General features: G+C 41.8%; 1 non-coding gene across 1 annotated transcript; it reads right to left on the minus strand.

Annotated features, from left to right (window-relative positions):
- Positions 1–18,003: 18,003 nt before the first annotated feature.
- Positions 18,004–18,110, minus strand: LOC141676289 (small nucleolar RNA R71). Its single transcript, XR_012556887.1, has one exon. It is a non-coding gene; the product is annotated as a small nucleolar RNA R71 (small nucleolar RNA).
- Positions 18,111–24,591: the final 6,481 nt, after the last annotated feature.

The raw sequence follows: 24,591 nt of genomic DNA on the forward strand, positions 1-24,591 counted from the left end.
GGGTGAGCCCCGTGCAATGTGTACCTAAGAAAGGAGGTATTATTATGGTAGCAAATGAGAAGAACGAGCCCATCCTCACTCGAATAGTCACAGGCTGGAGGGTATGCATGAATTACAGAAAGTTGAAAAAAGCCATAAGGAAGGATCACTTCCCTCTTCCATTTTTTGATCAGATACTCGACAGGTTGGCTGGTCACGAGTATTATTGTCTTCTGGATGGCTATTTAGGCTAAAATCATATTTGCATTGCACCAGAAGATCAAGAGAAGATACTTTCACTTATCCATTCGGCACGTTTGCTTTCCGTAGAGTTTCTTTTGGCTTATATGGTGCACCTGCCACTTTTCAGAGATGCATGATGGCTATATTCTCTGATATGATTGGAAATAATGTCGAAGTGTTCATGGAAGACTTCTCCGTCTTTGGACATTCGTATGATGGATGCTTGAATAATCTCCGTTCGGTGCTCAAAAAGTGTATGGAAACTAATTTGGTGCTCAATTGGGAAAAATGTCACTTCATGGTGCAGTAAGGCATCATTCTTGGGCATATGGTCTCTAGTAAGGGTCTTGAGGTGGATAAAGCCAAGGTGGGAGTCATTGAAAATCTTCCGCCACCAATTTCTGTGAAAGGAATCCGTAGTTTTCTTGGTCATGCGGGTTTTTATCGGCATTTCATCAAGGACTTCTCTAAGATTTCTAAGCCGTTGTGCAACTTGTTCAATAAAGATGTGCCTTTCAAATTTGATGATGAATGTTTGGCAGCATTTAAGACTCTCAAGAAGAGTTTAATCACTGCACCAGTTATTACGGCACCTGATTGGAGAGAACCTTTTGAGATGATGTGTGATACAAGTGAGTATGTTGTGGGAGCAATTCTTGGGCAGCGAATGTCTAATATCTTTCATGTGGTCTACTATGCTAGTAAGACACTAAATGAAGCTTAACTGTACTACACCATTACTGAGAAGGAGCTCTTGGCTATAGTTTTTGGTTTTGAGAAATTTCGATCTTATCGACTTGGGACAAAGGTGACAGTATTCACTAATCACGCTGTCATCCGCTATCTGGTCTCAAATAAGGACTCGAAGCCTAGACTTATTCGTTGGGTGCTCTTGCTACAAGAATTTGAGTTAGAGATCAAGGATCGAAAAGGTAATGAAAATCAAGTAGTTGACCATCTCTCTAGATTGGGGAATCCCGATTCTACTTCACTTGATAAGACATTGATCAACGAATCTTTTCCGGATGAGCAGTTATTCGCAATTCAAGAGGAAGAGCCATGGTTTGCAGACATTGTGAACTATCTTGTTAGCAATATAATGCCTCATAATATGAATGCGGCTCAAAAGAAGAAGTTTCTGCATGAGGTGAAGTGGTACATGTGGGATGAACCATATTTGTTTAGAAAAGGAGTTGACCAGATTATCAGGAGATGTATCCCATTCGGTGAGACGGAGGGGATATTACGAGACTGTCATTCCACAGTTTATGGTGGACATTATGGTGGTGAAAAGACAGCAGCTCGTATTCTTCAAGCAGGTTTTTTCTGGCCTACGTTGTTTAAGGATGCACATCAGTTCGTTTTAAGGTGTGATCATTGCCAAAGAGTTGGGAATCTTACCAGAAAGGATGATATGCCTTTGAATGTGATGCTTGAAGTTGAGCTATTCGATGTTTGGGGAATCGATTTCATGGGACCATTTATCTCGTCCTGCAATAATCAGTACATCTTGTTGGAAGTCGATTATGTCTCGAAATGGGTAGAATTCAAGGCTCTGCCGACTAATGATGCAAAGGTAGTGTTGAGTTTCCTTCATAAGCAGATATTCACAAGGTTTGGAACACCACAAGTTATCATAAGTGATGAGGGGTCACATTTCTGCAATCGTAAGTTCACTTCTATGATGCAGCGCTACAATATGAATCATCGCATCGCTACTGCCTATCATCCGTAAACTAATGGTCAAGCTGAAGTATCTAATAGAGAGATCAAGCGCATTCTAGAGAAAGTCGTTTGTCCGTCAAGGAAATATTGGTCTTTGAAGCTCGATGAAGCTGTTTGGGCTTATAGAACAACATACAAGACTCCACTTAAGATGTCCCCGTTTCAACTTGTCTATGGTAAGTGTTATGGATAAAAAACTAAGGTTATTACTTGCTGTATTTAATACTAAGATTCGGGAGCTCAAGGCCTTTAATGGCTGCTCTCCTGTTTCGTGACTCAATCTGCCTTTACGAGATGCCTACGTATCTCTGTGAATTAGAGAATCAAGCCAAAAAAACGTAGTTCTGATTGGTGGGGGGTGAGACCCCTTATATAGATGTTGGGAGTCCTTGAATTGGACTTGGTATAGGAGACTTGGTGGGCAAGTCTCATAATTAGAATGGACTTTGGAGTCCTAGATAGTAGGAAACTGATTCCTTATCCTTTTAGGTCCCCTTGAGGCTAATCTCCAAGGATTTATATCCTTATCGGGACTCTTTTCAACATCTGATTTGTCCCTTATTAAATAATTACGAAATTAATTAATAATCAGGGCTTTTGGGCCTTTTTTATTCCATCAGGCCTGATCTGGTCCATCAGGCTTAACCTTTCTGGTCTGAGTATCATATATCTTTTTATTGGGCCTAGCAGCCCACAGCTTGTACAATTAATGCAGTATTTAATTATACAAGCATAATTTATTTATCCCTATTATTTGCCCCCCAACTTTTGGGAAACATTGATTAGGTTTCGCAGAAGTTAAGTCTATTCGTTCCCTTACAGGGTTTCGTTTTTCCGTAAAGTGTGGAGCGACCTACACATTTACAATGAATTTTTCCTTTTATTCAGGAATTATCTTAATTTCCAGGAATTTTTCCCTTATTTCCGGGATTTTTTCCTTATTTTCTGGATTTTTCCCTAATTTTCTGGGATTTTTCCTAATTTTCTGGAATTTTTCCCTAATTTTCTGGGATTTTTCCCTAATTTTCTGGGATTTTCCCTAATTTTCTGGGATTTTTCCCTAATTTTCTGGGATTTTTCCCTAATATTCTGGGATTTTCCCTAATTTTCTGGGATTTTTCCCTAATTTTCTGGGATTTTCCCTATTTTTCAGATTTCCAGCCCTTTTTCGACCAGGATCCTAGTCGAAATTTCGACCTGGATCCTAGTCGAAAATAGGGGTCAGCCTTGCCATCCTGGTCGAAAGAATTTGACTAGGATCCACGACCTGGAACTCGACCAGGATCCTAGTCGAAATTTCGACCTGGATCTAGGACCTGGAATTCGACCAGGATCCTAGTCGAAAATTCGACCTGGATCTAGGTCGAAAATTCCACCTCTTTTTTTTTTTTAGCTTCTTGCCATGAGCCTATCGACTAGGATTTTGACTAGGATTCTAGTCGATATTTCGACCTGAATCCTGTTCGAAAATTCTTTGATATTCTTGCTTCCTGGTCAAAGGATTTCGACTAGGATTCACGACCTGGAATTCGACCAGGATCCTAGTCGAACTTCGACCTGAGTTTTTAATCCCCCCTTTTTTTTGAAAGATGCTTGGTTTATTCGACCTCATTTTTGGTCGAAGTTTCGACCTCAATTCAGTCCCGTTATTCCAGCTTCTTGCCATGAGCCTATCGACTAGGATTTCGACTAGGATTCTAGTCGATATTTCGACCTGGATCCTGTTCGAAAATTCTTTGATTTTCTTGCTTCCTGGTCGAAGGATTTCGACTAGGATTCACGACCTGGAATTCGACCTGGATTCTGGTCTTTTTTACCCGTTATTTTCGGGTGTCTGCTCGAAAGATTTCGGGCAGGATTCACGACCTGGAATTCGACCTGGATTCTGGTCTTTTTTACCCGTTATTTTCGGGTGTCTGCTCGAAAGATTTCGGGCAGGATTCACGACCTGGATTTCGACCTGGTTCCTGGTCTTCCACTAGCCTTCTTTATTTAGCTTTAATTTAGGGTATTGTATTTTCCAAATCCTAATTGGATTTGGGCCTGGCCTTTTTTGTTGGGCCTTATTAAATTTTACTGAGCCTCTATTATTGGGCTTTTCCAAATCTTATTGGGCCTCTTTTATTGGGCCTTTTCAAAATCTTATTGGGCCTCTTTTATTGATCTGGGCTTAATACACCCTGTTTAGAATGCTCTAGAATTCCTAGGAATATTCTGGAATATTCTTTTTTCTGGGCTTTTTCCTATAGGCTTTTGTCCTCAATGGGCTTTTCGTCCCTTCAACTTCCTTTTCCTCTTATATAAAGGAATGAGGAAAGGCTATTACTCCTCACTTTCTCATTTCTTAGTTTTCTTCTTCATCTTCCTGCTAAGATTCTCAGAGGAATAACAGCAAGTCGGAGCTCAAAGCCTTTTTCAGGAGCGCTTCTTCATGTAAGATTCCTCCCTTTGCTTTTCGTGTCTATTTTTCCATTGTGTGCCACTTTAAGATAGCCTATTTACGTGCCCCTTACTTTTTTCCAGATGGCTGACAAAAGAATGACCCGTTTGGCCAAGATGAACGTGGCTAGAAAGTCCAACGATTTTCCTATTCGATCGAGGTATACTTCCTTAATCGACATGATCAACACTCGAGGGGACGAGTATCCGTCTGATGCGCATCTGGACGCGCACGATCATATCAGTGCTTTACGGGATCCCAAGGAGCTGGAAAAGTTGAGCAGCTGCTTCAAAATCAAGGAGCCTTTTAAGCTGGTTCTTGCGGGTCCGGCCGACAGGGCCTGTCAGTGGAAGAGGGACGCGCTATGCGTCTATAGGGATACTCTAAGGGCAGGTATTAGACTCCCTTTTCATCCATTCATTCCTTTGCTACTGGCTGATGTGGGCATCAGCCCTTGCCAACTTCCCCCTAATTCCTGGAGGTTGATTCTGTGCTATCTGTCACAATGCGCCAAGCACAACGTCCCCACATCTGTTGCTGTCTTCAGGAAGATTTTTCAGTTCAAAAATAGCCCTGATAAAAGTCCGGGTTGGGTTTCTATCAACCAGCGCCCCACTATCCCCCATATCGTGAATGGGAAGTCCATCCCTGACAACAACTTGGGGTGGAAGAAAGATTTTTTGTTTGTTATTTAGGAAGGTGGAGATTGGGGCTCCCTGTTTCGATCATCCTTTGGGCTGGCCGTGGACGGGAGCCCAAATGACATAACTTTGTCTGAGGAGGAGGCTAGAGGTTTCAACCTCCTTACGCAAGACAACGACACTTCCCATTGTTGGGACCTTATCCGGGAGACCATCCTGGTAGAACGCGGCCTTTCGCCCGTTAATAAGAAAAGTAAGTTCCCTTTCTTATCTCCTTTATTTCCTGCACTTTTATTTCATTGATTTTCAACTGACTTTGTTTGTTGCAGTGGCTGAGAAGATTGAGGAGGCTACCAAGCCGAAGGACCTGGAGACAACCAGGATGAAGAGGGCTGGGAAGGTCTTTAAAGACCCTCGACTTGGTGATCGCTTCCCTGAGTTCCTCCTTCAGGCAATGGAGCCAAGCGAGGAAGGCCCCAGCCAAGTTTTGCGCACCAAGCAGAGGCCAGGGGCCTATTTTCAACCTGCCTGGGGGATCCGGGGCAAGGACTCTATCGTGGGCAGCACGGCGCTGTCCAAGGAATGGTCTAAGCATTCCATCTCCCCGGTGGACTATCAAGATTTTGTCCTTCAACAGGACTTAGAGGGGAATGAGCTATTTGGAGCCCAGGCTCTGGCGACGGTACGTCCTTTACTTATGCTCTTCTTACTTATTTTTCCACGTTTCTTTTCTGAACTTTCGCTGTTTCTCTTGCAGGCTAACGCCCATTTTCAGGGGGCAATCCACCAAGCTAAAGCTTGGAAGGTTGGCCTGGAAGATGCCAACAAGAAGTTGGAAGAGGCCAACCAAAAAATAGAGGCCCTTGAAGCTCAACTAGCCTCTTCCACTTCTGACCTAGAGACGGCCCGGGCCGAAAATGTCATTCTGAAGGCGCAGAAGGACAAAGCCTTTGATGGCTGGATGGACACCCAAGAATTCAAGGACTTGATGGTGGAGCATGATGCCCTTCTTCACCCAGTTAGCTATAAAGAGGGCTGGGATGCTGCTGTGGAGGCCATCCAGGATGAGTTTCCCGAGGTCCTTGAGCAGTCTCCCTTTCCTTGCCCTGTGCGGGTTCCAGAGCTTGGAGGGGTTACTGAGAAGCTTGCTGTTATGATCAAGGACGGAGAGGAGGAAGATTCTTCCGAAGAGGAGTTTGAGCCTGTCGCTAAGAAGGCCAGGGTGGAAGAGCCTCCAAAAGCAACGCCTCAACAGCCAGCATCTCTTGCAGAGGGAACTTCTACAGGGACTTCGGAGGGGACAACCGAGACGTCCGAAGGAATGACCGAGACTTCCGAGGAGACTTCAGATAGTGGTTCCGAGGAATCTCAGCCTTCCAAGGCCTAACTTTTTGTATATCTTCTATTTGAACTTCATTCATATCTAAACTTGTCACCCTTCGGGGTTATATTTTATATGTTGCTTTTCTTCTTTCTGTTTTAACTTTACAATCTTAATACGCATTTGAACTTTAAACATCCTTAGATAGAAATAATTTCAAACTCTTTAATATGAAGTCTGGTTTTCCAAAACCTTACACAGCATGGGTTCGACCCTAATCAACAATAACTAGACAATGTAAATTCTACTGGAATATAAAATCCTACGCAAGCAAAGCTTCATGGTGCTTTTAAACCTACTTGTCAATGACAAGTGAGAATCGTACTTCACCTATCTTACACGTAGTAAACCTTCAGGTTTTGTGCGTGCCAGGTCCTCGGGACTTCAAAACCTTCCATAGTTTCCAGCTTGTAGGTTCCTCTACCCTGAACGCTCTTGACTCTGTACGGCCCTTCCCAATTCGGGGCAAGCTTTCCTTTCTGTCCAATACCAGAAGCCTCTATTTTTCTCAAGACTAGATCTCCTTGTTTAAAAAATCTCTCTTTAACCTTTAGGTTGTAATAGAATGAAGCCTTTTTCTGATATTCTACTATCTTTGCATGTGCCTCATCTCGCACTTCATCAATTAGATCCAGGGCTAACCTCTGCCCTTCCTCATTTTCTACAGCATTGAAAGTCTGAATCCTTGGAGAGGAATGCGATATCTCCACGGGAACTACTGCTTCTGCCCCATATGCCAACATGAAAGGAGTTGCTCCTGTCGTGACTCTACAGGTAGTCCTATAGGCCCATAATATTGGAAGTATCTCATCCACCCAATTATTTCTTGACTTCTCGATCCTCTTTTTTAGTCCATCCAGGATTATCCGATTTGCTACCTCTGCTTGACAATTGGCTTGCGGGTGAGCCACAGAGGTGAATCGTAACTCAATTTCATTTTATTCACAATACTTCTTGAATTCCTCATTGTTGAATTGTGTTCCATTGTCAGTGACGAGGATACGGGGAATTCCATATCGGCACATAATGTTTTCCCACAGGAATTGTGCAACCTGCTTAGTTGTGATTTTGGCCAAGGGTTTGGCTTCGATCCACTTGGTGAAATAATCAATGGCTACAATCAGAAATTTCCTTTGTGCCGTGGCCATAGGAAAAGGCCATAGAATATCCATCCCCCACATGGCAAAGGGAATAGGCGAGTTGATAGAGGTCAGCATCTCGGGGGGTTGTCTAACAACTGGTGCATGCTTCTGACAGCGATCACACTTCTTCGCATATTCTTTGGCATCGGCCATCATTTCTGGCCAATAGAAGCCTAAACGAGTTATCTTATGAGCCAAGGCCCTGCCCCCCAAGTGTTGTCCACAAATACCTTCATGCACTTCTTCAAGAGCCAAGCGTGCCTCATCGGGCCTGAGACACCTCAAGTAGGGAACCACGAAAGATCTTTTGTAAAGAATCCCATCTATCAAAGAGTACCTTAGTGCCCGAACAGTTAACTTCCGTGCTTCAGTTGCATCACTTGGCAACCAACCGGTCTGAATGTGAGCCTTGATGGGATCAATCCATGACGTCCCCAAGCCTATAGGAGCCAGCAGCTTAACATCTATGCTTCGTGTCTTCAAAACACGGAAGTACACACTTCCTCAACTTTCTTCAATCTCAGACGAAGCGAACTTTGATAGCGCATCTGCCTTAACATTTTCTTCCCTTGGAATGTGTTCAACATGGCACTCATTAAATTGGGTCATCACAGCCCTTACTAGGCGGACATACTTAGCCATCGTATCATCCCTTGCCTCAAATTCTCCCTTTACCTGGGATATGATCAGCTTCGAGTCTCCACGGACCTTTAAGTTTTTGACTCTAAGTGTCCCAGCTAGACCAAGGCCAGCTATCAGGGCTTCATACTCTGCCTCATTATTTGTGGTTGGAAAATCTAGCTTCATCGCGTACTCAATTAAGAACCCATCAGGGCTTTGCAAAACCAACCCTGCTCCACTGGAATTTGTTTTTGATGCTCCATCAAAATAGAGAACCCAATATTCTTTCTCCTTGTCATTCTTCTCCCTGTCCCCATTGTCGACTCCCTTATCTTGAGGTATGGTATCTTCCTGCCCCCCGACTTCTTGGTTGGGTATGGTACATTCCACCACGAAGTTAGCTAGTGCCTGGGCTTTTATAGCCGTACGTGGCTTATACTTGAGATCAAATTCTCCCAACTCTATTGCCCACTTAATCAGTCTCCCACTTGCCTTGGGACTGTGAATGATATTTCTCAGTGGCTGATTTGTTAGCACTTCAATCTGGTGAGCTTGAAAATAAGGACGCAGCTTTCTTGAAGCCATTACCAAGGCTAAAGCGAATTTCTCTATAGTTGAATAATTCAACTCAGCACCATGCAAAATTTTGCTGACATAGTATATGGGTTTCTGGACTTTCAGTTCTTCCTTAACCAACACCGCGCTCAAGGCGCTCTCTGAAACAGCCAAGTACAAGAATAAAATTTCACTCAGAACTGGCTTGGCCAACAACGGGGCCTGGGCCATATACTTCTTTAACTCTTCAAATGCCTTCTGGTTTTCCTCATTCCATACAAAGTCTTTGATGCTCTTTAGCGATTTGAAGAATGACAAACACTTTTCCCCCGACTTGGAGATGAATCGTCCTAGCGCAGCAACCCTTCCTGTAAGCTTCTGAACATCCTTAACAGTTTTTGGTGGTTTCATGTCCAGGATCGCCTTTATCTTATCCGGGTTAGCCTCAATTCCCCTCTTTGAGACCATCAGTCCCAAGAATTTTCCAGATCCTACTCCGAAAGCACACTTCGTCGGATTCAACATCATCTTGTGGTACCTCAGGACCTCAAAAGCTTCCCTTAAATGGGCTATATGATCAGTCTTTACTAGACTCTTGACTAACATGTCATCAACATAGACTTCCATAGTCTTACCAATAAGATCCTTAAAAATTCTATTCACCAACCTTTGATAGGTGGCTCCTGCATTCTTGAGACCAAACGCCATAACAAGATAACAATAAACACCAAAGTCAGTGATAAATGATACCTTTGGAATGTCATCCTTATGCATTTTGATCTGGTTGTATCCGCTAAACCCATCCATGAAACTCAGCATCTCATGTCCAGCGGTGGCATCAATCAAAGTATCAATTCTAGGCAGCGGAAAACAGTCTTTGGGGCATGCATCATTCAGATCGGTGAAGTCTATACACATCCTCCACTTTTCATTAGCCTTCTTCACCATTACAGGGTTTGCTAACCACTCCGGAAATTGAATCTCCTCAATGAAACCAGCCTCTAAGAGCTTTTCCACTTCCTGCTTTATAGCCTCTTGTCTTTCCGGGGCAAAATTTCTTTTCTTTTGTTTCACTGTCTTCCGGCTTGGATCTACGTTTAGCTTATGAGTAATTAACTCCGGGTCTATGCCTGGCATATCAGCTGCTGACCATGCAAACACATCACTATTTTCTTGCAAAAATTTCACTAACTTCCCTCTAAGGGGCTCCTCTAATGTGGCTCAAATGAAAGTCGTCCTCTCAGGATTCTCGGGGTCTAAAGGAACCGAAACCAATTCTTCTGCTGGCCTTCCTCTATTCTCATCATTTTCTCGAACATCCATATCTTCAATAGGAAGAACCTGCCCCCCGACTCCATCTGCCCTCAAAGAGGCCACATAACAGCTTCTAGCCATTTTTTGATCTCCTCTCTCTTCTCCAATCCCGTTTCGGGTGGGAAACTTCATGACTGAATGGTAGGAAGAGGGGACAGCCTTGAAGGCATGTATCCCTGTTCTCCCCATGATAGCATTATAAGTTGAACTAGCCTTTACCACCACGAAATCCAGCATCTGCGTTGCTTGCCTTGGCTCCGTACCTATGGTGGTTGGCAATTTGATTATCCCTTCCACAGGACATTCTACTCCAGCAAATCCATATATCGGCATGTCGGTTGGTGTTAACTGGGAGTCGTTATACCCCATCCTTAGAAAGGTGTCGTGGAGCAAGATATCCACAGAAGCACCATTATCCACAAGGACCCTCTTAACCGGGCTATTTCCTATTATTGGTGTTATGACCAGCGGGTCGTCATGGGGAAACTTCACACCCTCTAGGTCGGAATCATCAAAAGCCAATGTTACTTCTGTCCTGGCCCTTTTCGGGGCTTCTCCAACAATATGCATAACCTCTCTAGTATATGCCTTTCTGGAATTTTGGGACAATCCAGCAGCAGTTGGACCTCCAAAGATTGTGTTTATCACAGGCCCTCGAGGTCTCGGCCCTCCATAAATGGTGTTTATAACTGGTCCTCTAGGCTGGGGGTTTCGCCCCTGATCGTCTTGGTCCCTCCTACGATCCTCAAAGTTCTTCCTTCCATTATTATTCCTATCCCCTCCTTCTCCAGTGTATTTGTTCAATCTTCCTTTTCGAATGAGGAACTCAATTTCATCTTTCAATTGCCTACACTCATCGGTGTCATGGCCAACATCTTTATGAAACCTGCAATACTTGCTCTTATCTAGCTTGGCGGGATCAGCCTTCAAGGGCTTAGGCCAGCGAACATCTCTGTCTTTCTCAATCTCCATCAAAATCTGACTTCTAGGAGCATTAGCTTAGCGTATTCAGTGAACTTTTGCCCAGGTCCTCCCTTCTTGGGGGTTGAATCATGGTTTTGCTCGGTTCTAGGATATTTGTCCTTTGCAATATATTCCAAATTAGTTTTTCGCTTCTTGCCTCCAGTGGGCTCATTACTTACTATGGTCTTCCTCATGCTTTCTTCAACCTTGATATACTTCCCTGCTCTCTCTTGGAGTTGCAACATGTTTTCAGGGGGACGTTTGGCCAAGGACATCTTGAAAAACTCATCCCTGGTTCCTTGTTGTAGTGCTATCATGGCTACCTTATCATCAAGGTCTGGGACTTTTAAAGCCTCCTTTGTAAAACGATTCAGGTAATCTCTCAAGGATTCCTTAGCTCCCTGCACAAGACTCATAAGGGATGCTGAACTTTTCTCATGGACTCTTCCACTGATGAATTGCTTAATAAAAGCCTGACTTAATTCTCTGAACGATCCAATAGAATTTGGGGACAGGTGACTGTACCATCTTTGAGCCATACCCGACAGGGTTTGAGGGAAGGCCCGACACTTTATAGCATCATTCACGGGTTGCAGCAGCAGTGCATTAGAGAATGTCCTAACATGATTAGCGGGGTCTCCCGTGCCATCATAGGCTTTGATAGTGAGCATCTTGAATTTCCTTGAGATATGGGCATTCATTATCTCTTCTGTGAAGGGTGGAGTTGGATCATCAGGATCTCCAAGGGGAAGGAGATTGCTTGGATCAGTTCTTGGGACAACAGCCCTTCTTCTTACCGGACCATCCAGGTCTATGACAGGAGGAGGATTTCTCCCCCTAGGAGATATCTGGGGTCTGGTGGCCTGGTGAGCCTCCAAATCACGCCTCAGCCTTTGGATTTCAGCCTCATGAGCCCTGATCCTTTCCTGCACTTCTTGGGGATTCGCCCCTGGGGTGCTTTGGGGGCGTTGCCTTCCATCGGCCATTGGCTCTTTTCCAGGACGCCTCCTTCTCGGGGCCACTTCATCATCCGAAGATTCAGAGTCTCTCTCAGTATAAGGACCAGAAAATTCCCGATCCTCAGGAATAGGACCCAAACCTCGTATATAGGGGGGTGACTACCCTCGTGCTTCGCCTCGCCCAGCATATCCGCTTCCTCCAACCTCAGGGCGAAGGGGCATCCCATAAGGGGGGTTAGTAGTAACAACAGTTGAATATTCATACCCGACGGGTCGAGAATTCATAGGTATATGTACTTGTTGAACTTGAGGATTCGTACCTTGAATAGTCGGGGGAGTTGTCCCTTGTGGCTGAGGTTGAGTTGCCCCTGTCTGGGCTTCCCCCTGAGTAGATACATAAGTTGAATGGGGAGGAACCTCCACGGTTGATGAAATCACCTGGGTTGTCTCTGATGGTGTTCCTTCCTCTAGAGCTCCAATTGTTCTCCGTGTTCTCGCCATGGTTGTTGTTGCGTTTTCCCACAGACGGCGCCAAATGTTATGGATAAAAAACTAAGGTTATTACTTGCTGTATTTAATACTAAGATTCGGGAGCTCAAGGCCTTTAATGGCTGCTCTCGTGTTTCGTGACTCAATCTGCCTTTACGAGATGCCTACGTATCTCTGTGAATTAGAGAATCAAGCCAAAAAAATGTAGTTCTGATTGGTGGGGGCGAGACCCCTTATATAGATGTTGGGAGTCCTTGAATTGGACTTGGTATAGGAGACTTGGTGGGCAAGTCTCATAATTAGAATGGACTTTGGAGTCCTAGATAGTAGGAAACTGATTCCTTATCCTTTTAGGTCCCCTTGAGGCTAATCTCCAAGGATTTATATCCTTATCGGGACTCTTTTCAACATCTGATTTGTCCCTTATTAATTAATTACGAAATTAATTAATAATCAGGGCTTTTGGGCCTTTTTTATTCCATCAGGCCTGATCTGGTCCATCAGGCTTAACCTTTCTGGTCTGAGTATCATATATCTTTTTATTGGGCCTAGCAGCCCACAGCTTGTACAATTAATGTAGTATTTAATTATACAAGCATAATTTATTTATCCCTATCAGTAAGGGATGTCATTTACCTGCGGAGCTTGAGCATAAGGCTTATTGGGCATTGAAGAAGTTAAACCCTTATCTAGATGCAGCTGGGAAGAAGCGAATGCTTCAGTTAAATGAACTTGATGAATTTCGACTTTAAGCGTACGAAATCAACAAAATATACAAGGAAAAAGTAAAAAGGTGGCACGACAGGAAGCTATCTCCTAAGTCATTTGTGTCGGGACAACAAGTTCTTCTATTCAACTCTCGTCTCCGACTTTTTCCTGGAAAGTTGAAATCAAGGTGGTCTGGACCATTTATCGTCAAAATTGTGTTTCCACATGGAGCGGTGGAGATTTTTGAGAATGATCCGGGCCAAGCATTCAAAGTAAATGGTCAGAGATTGAAGCACTATTATGGGGATATGGAAAACCATGAAGTGGTTAGTGCCGTTTTATTGTCAACTTGATCGCAGTACTCTACGTCAAGCTAATGACGTAAAAGAAGCGCTTCTTGGGAGACAACCCAAGATATGAGACCATAGGAACCCTTAGAATTTACTACTCTATCCAAAAACCCAAAAAAATCAGAAAATTGAGGGCAGGAAATTTTTTTTCCAGTGACCTTGCAGGCGCCCGCCTGCTAGGACCAGACGGCCGTGTGCTAGCAGGCGCCTGCCTGCTGGTACCAGGCGACCGCCTGTGGACCTGAGTTTTGAAAAATTTGTTTCAGCCTTATAAAGAAAAACAGAAAAAGCAAAAACACAAAAAAAAACCACAGCACCATTACCCCATTACCCCATTACCCACAAATTCTCCCTACAAATTAGCCATTATCCCACTCCTAATCAATTTTTTACCCTAAGCCTACCCTATATATACATACAACCCCATATATACACATCCATTATAATTTCATCTCTCAAACCCTTTCCTACACATAAAACACAACTCTCCAACTCTTATTCTCAGTTTAAATTGCCCCAAAGAGATCTCGAACTGTAGAGAGCAACAACACCATTCCGATTGCTGATTCTTCAAAGAGCACTGTTGCAAGGCCCCGATTGGTGGATAGGGCTGATGAGGAAGAGTATACTAAGCTATTAACTAAGCCGATTATGAAGGAGAGGGGATTCTTGCCATCGGGGAGGGATGGTGAGTTGTTGCCGATGATTGCAGAGAAGGGGTGGATTACTTTCTGTGAGCACATGAGGCTGTATCGATGAGTGTTGTTCGCGAGTTCTATGCGAACGCCAAGGCTGACAAGAATGGGTTTTTTGTTGTTCGTGGGCTTACTGTTGATTATCAGCCTGAGGCGATTCACCGGGTTATTGGGCAGCAACAAAGGAAACCCCAGGAGGAAAATTGGAATGAAAAGGCCCCTGAGGATTTTGACTCAGATTTGATTATTGCTACTCTCTGTCAGCCAGGCACGGTGTGGAAGTTTAAGAGGGGATCCAACGATTATCGTTCTTTCCCTACTATCTCCATGAATAGGTATGCTCGTGCATGGAATGCATTTATTTATGCTAATATTCTTCCTTCTTCGCATGCACATGAGGTTACAGTTGAGAGAGCCAGGTTGTTGTGGGGGATTCTGAATGAGGGGTATTATGTGGACCTTGGTGAGTTTATCTACCAAGGGATTTTGAAGTTTTTGAGGGGGAGGTCGCAGTACAATATCCCGTATGCCTCTATTGTCACAAAGTTGTGCAAGGCTGTTGGAGTCCACTGGCCTTCTTATGAGCAGTTGCAGATGTCGGCCGCTCCTATTGATTCAGTAACATTGAATGCAATGCAGGAGTGGACGGGTGGAGAGCCCGAGTTATATGGTTTGGGATATCACCTTCCAGGAGGACGTCTAGCAGCTGGTTCTATGATGGCTAGGCCCAGTCAGGCACGGGGGAGGCAGGTTCTTCCAGAGGCCAGGGAGGAGATGGTTCGGGATTGGCTGATGTCCAGTACAGGAGGCTTTCGAGGAGGATGAATGCGATGTATGAGTCACATAGTAGGTTTGCATAGGAGCTCACCCTAGCACTTGGGACTGCATTTAGAGGCCTTGGAGGTGACATCCAGTGACCCATTTTTGGTGATGATTCTGCTTATCCACCTCCTAAAACTCCACCCTCTGAGGGTGATGATGATGATGATTCTTCTGAGTAGGTATACCCTGTGTTCCTTTCTATTACCTTCACTGGGGACAGTGAAGATTTTAAGTTTGGGGGTGGTAGTTAAGGAACATATTTGTGTGTGTGTCATGTAGTTACATTTTCATGTTAGTTTAGCTCATATAGTTGCATATTTTTCCATATAATTTTTTTTTATATATATACAGTTTTTTTTATTTTATTTTATAGCTTTATTTATCATGTCATATAGCTCATGCATATACCATGATCCCTTTTGTGTTGCTTTATCGATTGATATGTGATATTGAAGCGATGTAGTGATAGCATTAGAGTGATGTTGAATCTTGTAAGGTTGGCATGCATGCTGAAAACACTTGTAATTTCACTAAGTCTTAGAGTATGCTTAAGGACTAGATTGTTGTCATGATTTGATGGTTTTTGAGGTTAATCTATTGCTTATGCTGAGAATGTATGATATGCTCTTAATGATAAAAGGCATGAAAAGATAAAATTGGAGTAAAAAATTGGAATTCATTGCTAGTTGTGGCTAGGCATCAAATGGTTAGTAGCCGGCTCATATTGTATACGAGTAGTCTAGGATTGAGCAAGATGGAGCGAAACGCACTTGCTCAGAAAAAAAAAAGAAAAAAAAAAGAAAAAAGAAAAAAAAAGAAGAAAAATATGGTTTAATGCATAATTGATCACGAGTGAGCTCTTTGGTATTCGAGTTATTAAGTTCTTAGGGGACTTTGTGCCTAGTGACCTAAGGCTTTTATAGTCTGAGATCCGCTAACCTAACGCTCGCTAAATGGATGCCATTGCATAAGTCTTTTGTGGACCTTACTCATTGCACGATCAAATAAGCATCTGTTATGTGTTGAATAAAAGTATGATTCTGTAATAAACTCCAATGATCTTGAGGTGTTATAAGTCATTTTGTGTCTAGAATATATTCTTCGTATAATCTTGTGATTGCCTTAAGGATAATTAAGTTATGATGATTGATTTAGTTTCGAAGCATAACTGTTAAGCATTCGCACACACCACATTTCTAGTTGTATGTTAGCTTGCGTGATTTGATTGATCTTTAGTCGGCTAATTGCATTTGTTGATATGACATATGTTGGTTGGTTTAGTCATCGCGATGGGGATCGCTGCATTTCATGTGGTTTGCATCCATGCATATTTTTTTCTGAGTTTAAGTCTGTGCTGCTTGAGGACAAGCATCGATTTAAGTTTGGGGGTGTGATAAGTAGCATTTTATACCACTTAGAACGTCTTGTAATGGCTTGAATTGGTATCTTGAACTCGAGTATTTTGTGTATATAATGCATTTTCGAGTGTTTTTGCATTTCAGGGTTTGACTTGTTTGTACATGAGAATTTCATCGAAATAAGCCTAGGGAACTACTTGGAATCAGTTGCGGGGAGTTGTGCGAAGAATTCAGCAAAATCAGAAGCAAACTTGAGAATTTTCCAGAAGGCATGCAGGCGCCCGCCTGGAAGGAGCAGGCGACCGCCTAGTAGCAGGCGTCCACTTGGAAGGAGGAGGCGGCCTCCTGGGGTCGGAATTTCAGATTCTGGAATTTCTAATTCGAGTTCTATTGGGCTTCTGTGACTGCTGTTTCTTGTGGACTATTATATAAATAATCTTGGGAGACGTTTTGAAGGGCAAGTAACAACGAGAGAAGATTAAGAAGACCGTTTTAGCACGCAACAATGAAGAAGAGGAAACATACGTTTATCTTGTGATTCTTTTAATTCGTTGTAACAGTGGATGCTAGTTTTCTTTACTCTTGAACCTTAATACTCTTGTGACGTACACTCATCATCACCATGGGTTCATAGCGGATTTACTATGGATTTCTTTAGTTAATTGTTTAATACCTTGATATGTGGTGATTGTATGATATCTAGTATAGGTTGTGCTTATTCGTCTTATGTGCGTCGCGAACATATAAGATAGCGTGTTAATCTCTTGTGAAGCGACAGTGAATCTTGAGATTTAGAACTTGTCATGCTAGCATACGTTCATGTATTGTATGCATGATTAGTGGGTAACTCTAACCGTTTTACTTGCCCTGTGTAATCATAAGGAATAACTTGTGCTTAAATCATTATGTTGTCAAATTCTGTAGACATATAGGGTCTCAACATAATTGATGCCTATTCAACTTCTATCTTAATTGTGGATGCTTGGTAGAATGGTATTCGTACAACGAAAGTTGGCGTTTATCAGTTTCGTGTTCAATTAATATCATCACCATTACATGTTAAGGGTAATAACAATAACTATTGAATGAAATATTAATAAAGTTATGATCTCATGTGTGTTTAATATTGATAATTTAAGTGTTTAATTCTTGTAGATAATATTAGTTAATCAACCTTAATTGTTATTGTCTTGACATTGAAGAGTAACATACATTGGTGAGTAAGTGTTAATTAAATATAATTACCCAGAGTCTCTGTGGGAACGAACTAGAAATCATTTTATATTACTTGTGAATGCGTATACTTGCAAAATTTATTTAGCGCATGCTTTGTGTCTAACACAAAGCTAGCACAATTCAGATGCTGCAGAATTCAGTCCAGTTTGGGGGTTCTCCAACGGAAGATCCTAACATGCATATTAGAGATTTCATCGAGATCTGCGACACTTTCAAATTCAACAATATTTCTGAAGATGCTGTTAAGATGAGGCTTTTCCCATTCTCTCTAAGGGATAAAGCTAAGTGTTGGTTGCATTCTCTACCAGCAGGTTGTATCACTACTTGGGAAGATCTTGCTCAGAAGTTTCTTACTAAATTCTTTCCTATGGATAAGATAGCTGCACTCTGAAACGCTCTCACTCAATTTGCGTAGCAATCGGGAGAATCTTTGTGTGAGGCTTGGGAGCGCTACAAGGAAATGCTTAGGAAGTGTCCTCATCATGGGATGCCTGACTGGATGATTATCAACTGCTTTTATAATGGTTTGGGAGCACAGTCTAGACCCACGCTTGATGCAGCATCAGGTGGAGCCTTATGGGTTAAGAGCTACGATGAAGCTTATGAGTTGATTGAACTGATGGCTGCTAATGAATACCAGAACCCAACTCAGAGACTACCTCAAGGCAAGGTAGCAGGAATTCTAGAGGTGGATGCAACTACTGCTATAGCTGCTCGGCTTAAGGCTTTAACGATGAAGGTGTATTCTTTGGCTAATTATGGAGTTAATCAGATCATAAGTGTATGTGAGCTTTGTGGTTATGCGCATGAGACTGAGTAATGTGTTATTTCTAGTGAATCAACTCAATTTGTGAGCAACTTTCAGAGGTCGCAACAACCAGTTCCAGCCACTTATCATCTCAATAACCGCAATCATCCTAACTTCAGCTGGAGCAACAATCAGAATGCGGTACAACAGCCTTATCAGCCGTATGCAGCAAAGCAAGTCAATCCTCCTAGTTTTCAACAACCGCAATATGCTCCAAGACAACAACTCCAACTCCAACAACTACCGCATGGAAGTGCAAGTCAATCTAATGAAAAATCTGAATTGGAGGACTTGAGGCTCATGTGCAAGAGCCAAGCGGTTTCTATCAAGACTCTGGAGAATCAAATCGGGCAGATTGCCAATACTTTGTTGAATCGACAACCTGGTACACTCCCTAGTGACACAGAAGTTCCAGGAAAGAGGGAAGAAAAAGAGGAGGTCAAGGCAATTACATGTCTGGGAAGGTTGCGAACCCCTAAAAATCTCAAGTTCCAGAATCTGAAGTTTTGGCTGAAGAAGATGTGCAGAAGGAAGCAGAAGTGGAATCAAGGAACAAAACTATGGAACACACTCCTTCTGAGGGTAATAAAGGGGAGAAATAGGTCTATCCTCCACCTCCTTTTCCTAATAGGCCTCAGAAGTAAAAGTTGGATAAGCAATTTGCTAAGTTTCTGGAGGTTCAAGAAACTTTACATCAACATACCTTTCGCTGAAGCTCTCGAATAGATGCCTATCTATGCTAAGTTTATGAAAGATATTCTCTCTAGGAAAGTGAAGCTCGATGACTTAGAGACCGTTGCTCTTACGGAGGAATGTAGTGTTGTGCAGCAATAGAAGTTGCCTCCGAAGCTTAAAGATCCTGGAAGCTTCACTATTCCTTGCACCATCGGAAACTTGTCATTCGACAAGTGTTTATATGATTTGGGAGCTAGCATCAATCTGATGCCTTTTTCTATCTTCAAGAAGTTGGGTTTACCTGATCCAAAGCCTATACATATGTCCCTACAGTTGGTCGATTGTTATTACATATCCACGAGGCATTGTGGAGGATGTCTTGGTTCAGGTGGACAAACTCATCTTTCCTGCTGACTTTGTAATTCTTAATTTCAAGGAGGATAAAAAGATTCCCATAATCTTTGAAAGACCATTCTTGGCTACTGGCCGAACCTTGATTAATGTGCAGAAGGGTGAGCTCACCATGCGAGTACTAGATTATGATGTGACCTTTAATATTTTCAATGCCATGAAATTCCCTAATGATAAAGAGCAGTGCTTAAAAGTGGAATTGGTTGATTCTATGGTTACTTCAGAACTTAATCAAATGCTAAGGTCTGATGTCTTAGAGAAAGCCTTGATGGGGAATTCAGATAGTGAAGATGATGAAGGTGATAAGCAGTTGCAGTATTTGAATTCTTCTCCTTGGAAATGAAGGCTGGATATGGATTTTGAATCTCTTAGATTTTCAGAACTCAAAAATGCTGAGGGGCATCTCAAGCCATCTATTGAGGAAGCTCCTACATACAAGCTTAAATTTTTTCCTGAATACTTGATGTATGTATTTTTAGGTGAAGCATCTACTTTGACTGTTATTATTGCATCTGACCTTTCAGGTAGTGATGAGAAAAAGCTCTTGAGAGTTCTGCGAGAGTTCAAATCGGCAATTGGATGGACTATAGAAGATATTAAGGGAATCAGCCATTCATATTGCATGCACAAAATTCTGCTAGAGGAAGGAAGCAAGCCGATTGTTGAGCAACTGAGAAGGCTAAATCTGATGATGAAGGAGGTCATGAAGAAGGAAATTCTTAAGTGGTTAGATGCAGGCATTATTTCTCCTATTTTTGACAGTTCTTAGGTGAGCCCAGTTCAGTATGTGCCGAAGAAAGGAGGCATCACAGTGGTTACTAATAAAAAGACTGAGCTCATTCCGACTCGAACGGTCACGGGGTGGATAGTTTGCATGGATTACAGGAAGCTGAACAAGGCCACGAGGAAAGATCACTTCCCTCTTCCTTTTATTGATCAGATGCTTGACAGGTTGGATGGGCATGAATACTACTGTCTTCTGGATGGCTATTCGGGCTATAATCAGATATGCATCGCTCCAGAATATCAGGAAAAGACTACCTTTACTCGTCCGTTTGGTACTTTTGCCTTCAGAAGAGTTTCTTTTGGGTTATGTGGTGTACCTGCCACATTTCAGAGGTGCATGATGGCCATTTTCTCTGACATGATTGGTCAGAATGTGGAGGTGTTCATGGATGATATTTCTATGTTCGGGGATTCTTTCGACGAGTGTTTGCAAAATCTTGGCGCAGTTCTAAAAAGGTGTGTTGAGACCAATATGGTTCTCAACTACGAGAATTGTCATTTTATGGTGCAACATGGCATCATTCTTGGGCACAAGGTCTCTAATACAGGTCTTGACATGGACAAAGCCAAGGTGGGGGTCATTGAAAACCTTCCTCCACCAACTTTTTTTAAGCGAATCCGCAGTTTTCGTGGTTATGCGGGTTTCTATCGGTGTTTCATCAAGGATTTCTCTAAAATCTCTAAACAATTGTGCAATCTATTAGAGAAAGATGTCCCTTTCAAGTTTGATGATGAGTGTCTAGCTGTTTTTGAGAGACTAAATAAGAGCTTGATCACGGCACCTGCACCTGATTGGAATGAGCCTTCTGAAATGATGTGCGATGCGAGTGACTATGCAGTTGGGGCGGTTCTTGGGCAAAGGAAGAACAATGTATTTCATGTGGTCTATTATGTTAGTAAGACCCTCAATGGTGCTCAACTGAACTACACCACAACTGAGAAAGAGCTATTGGCCATTGTCTACAGTTTTGAGAAGTTTCGATCTTATTTGCTTGGGATAAAGGTGACAGTCTTCACTGTTCACACTCCTATTCGCTATCTCATCTCGAAGAAGGACTCGAAGCCTAGATTGATTAGATGGGTTCTTTTACTACAAGAGTTTGAACTTGAGATCAAGGATAGAAAAGGTACTGAGAATCAAGTCGCTGATCATCTCTCTCATTTAGAAGATCCAAGTACAGCTTCACATGACAAGACATTGATAAATGAGTCTTTTCCCGATGAGCAGTTGTTTGGGGTGCAAGAAGAAGAACCGTGGTTCGCAGACATTGTGAACTATCTTGCGAGCAACGTTATACCCCCGGACTTGACTTACGCTCAAAGAAAGAAGTTTATTCACGAGGTGAAGTGGTACATGTGGGATGAGCCATTTTTGTTTCGTCAAGGAGCTGACCAAATCATTAGGAGATGTATTCTGTACAGCGAGACGGAGGGTATCTTGCGAGACTGTCATTCAATTGTTTATGGAGGCCACTATGGTGGAGATAAGACAACAACTCGTATCCTTCAAGCAGGATTCTTTTGGCTACATTGTTTAAGGATGCGAAATAGTTTGTTTTGAAGTGTGATCGCTGCCAGCGTGTTGGTAATATGTCAAAGAAGGATGAGATGCCTCTTAATGTGCTTCTCGAGGTTGAGGTCTTCGATGTTTGGGGAATTGACTTCATGGGGCCATTTGTCTCATCGTGCAACAATCAGTATATCTTGTTGGCAGTAGTTTATGTCTCAAAATGGGTGGAATTTAAAGCTTTGTCGACTAATTATATGAAGGTAGTGCTCAATTTTCTTCACAAGCAGATATTCACAAGGTTTGGGACTCCAAAAGTCATAATCAGTGACGAGGGATCGCATTTCTACAATCGCAAGTTCATTGCTATGATGCAGAGATATAATGTGAATCATCGCATTGCTACAGCCTACCATCATCAGACTAATGATCAAACCGAGGTGTGTAACAGAGAGATCAAGCATATTCTAGAGAAAGTTATATGTCCATAGAGAAAGGATTGGTCTTTAAAGCTGGATGAAGCTGTTAGGGCTTATCGAACAACATTCAAGACTCCGCTAGGCATATCACCGTTTCAATTGTTTTATCGTAAAGGATGTCATTTGCCTGTGGAGCTAGAGCACAAGGAATATTGGGCTTTGAAGAAACTGAACCTTGATCTGACTGCAGCTGGTAAGATAAGGATGCTTTAATTGAATGAACTCGACGAGTTCCGACTTCAAGCATATGAGAACAACAAAATGTACAAGGAGAAAGTCAAGAGATGGCACGATAGGGGTCTAGTGCTTAAATCATTTATGCCAGGGCAACAAGTTCTTTTGTTCAACTCTCGTCTTCGTCTTTTTCCTGGAAAATTGAAGTCGAGATGGTCAGGGTCATTTGTTGTCAAAACTGTGTATCCACATGGAGCGGTGTAAATTTTTGAGAATGATCCAGGCCAGGAATTCAAGGTTAACGGACAGTGTTTGAAGCATTACTATGGAGATATGGCAAACCGTGAGGTGGTTAGCGTCATTTTTGTTGGATTTTAATCGCAGCGGAGGCATGGTAAAACACTTTTATACATATAAAATCCAAATAAAAGCATATAAATCGTGATTAAAACATATGAATCTATTACTAACCTTTAATACCGATCCAAAAGCAATGATCGGAGATCCTTAGCAGCTGCTCCTCAAACGTGAAGCACTCCACCGGTATCCACCAAGAAAACGACGTTAAGGAGGAGGAGGAGGAGGAGGTGGAGAGAATTAGGTTTTTCTAAAATTTTTGGGTTCGGGTTAGAATAAAAATAGGGTTTATAATAGTATATTTATAGGCAAAATTTTCAGCTGAAATTTTCCCATAAAATATTATTATTATTAACCCATTTATTATTCTCATTAATAATTAAAATACCTTTTAATTATTAATCCTTTTTCTAAACACTTTAGAAATAATTCGCTCTCTTGATTTAATTTCCAAAAATTAAATTCTTAATTAATAATATTAAGAACTTTTCTTAATTAATTTATAATCAATTAAATCTCATTTAATCAATTATTAAATTTGCCAATTAATTATTTATTTCATAAATAAATAATTATTAGCCATTATTAATTAATTCCTCCACCATTAAATCATTTTCTTTTTATGGTGTGACCCTGTAGGTTGAATATTAAGCCGGTAGTAGAAATAAATAATAATAAAACTATTTTATCATTATTTATATAAATTCTCTAATTTATTAAATATGATTAATTAATTAATCATATTTATTCTACATCGTGAGGGATACTTCTCAGCATATCGCGACTATCCGGATAATACGAATTCACTGCTTAGAATACCAAGAACCTATTCAATGAATAGTTACCGTACAATAAACTCCTTCTACCCTACAATGTCCTGATTAAATACAAGGCATGGATCTTGTGTCAAGCCTATCTAATTTAATCACTTGCTTACCATTTACTATGCTTAGTTCTATGCAAATTAGAAACTCCTTTCTAATTTCATTCACTCTGGCCAAAGATTCCTGAACTAGCATAAGTGGATCAGCCTTGAACATTCGCTTCCTTTACTGGAAGGGGTAGATCCTTTATTGATCATACACTATCTTCGTGTACAAATTCCTATACCCAGTAGAGCCCTAATAATTGTCCCTGGAGACTAAGAACTAAACCAAAGCATAGTTCAGTGTACACAAGATGACTATGATGACCTCAAGTCTAAGGATACTTGTACAACTATCACTATGTGAACAACTGCTGATACGTGAGTGAACTCCATCAGTTGTTCAGCTGTGCGAGTCATGTTCAGTGAACTTATTCTATAATAAGCACCTACATACTAGCTATAGTGTCACCACACAAATGTCTATGAGAACAGACATCCTTCATAATGAAGCAAGCATAGTATGTACCGATCTTTGTGGATTATTAATTACCAGTTAGTAATCCTATGATCAGGAACTATTTAAGTTTAGAGTTATCATCTTTTAGGTCTCACTATTATGATCTCATCATAATCCATAAAAAGCTTTACTCTAAACTATGGTATATCTTATTTAAACACTTAAATAGATAGAGCCCGTAATAAAAACAAAACAAGTCTTTTATTAATATCAATGAAATCAAAACAGATTATATAAAAGTTATTCCTAAATCCTAATACATGATTGGACTTAGTACATATTCCTTTCAATCTCCCACTTGTACTGAAGCCAATCACTCTGGTATCTATTACCCATCTAGTCTTTATGACGATCAAAGTGACTTTCATAAAGTAGCTTTGTAAGTGGG

This window comes from Apium graveolens, chromosome 7 (assembly GCF_009905375.1).
Source record: "Apium graveolens cultivar Ventura chromosome 7, ASM990537v1, whole genome shotgun sequence".
Classification (NCBI taxonomy): domain Eukaryota; kingdom Viridiplantae; phylum Streptophyta; class Magnoliopsida; order Apiales; family Apiaceae; genus Apium; species Apium graveolens.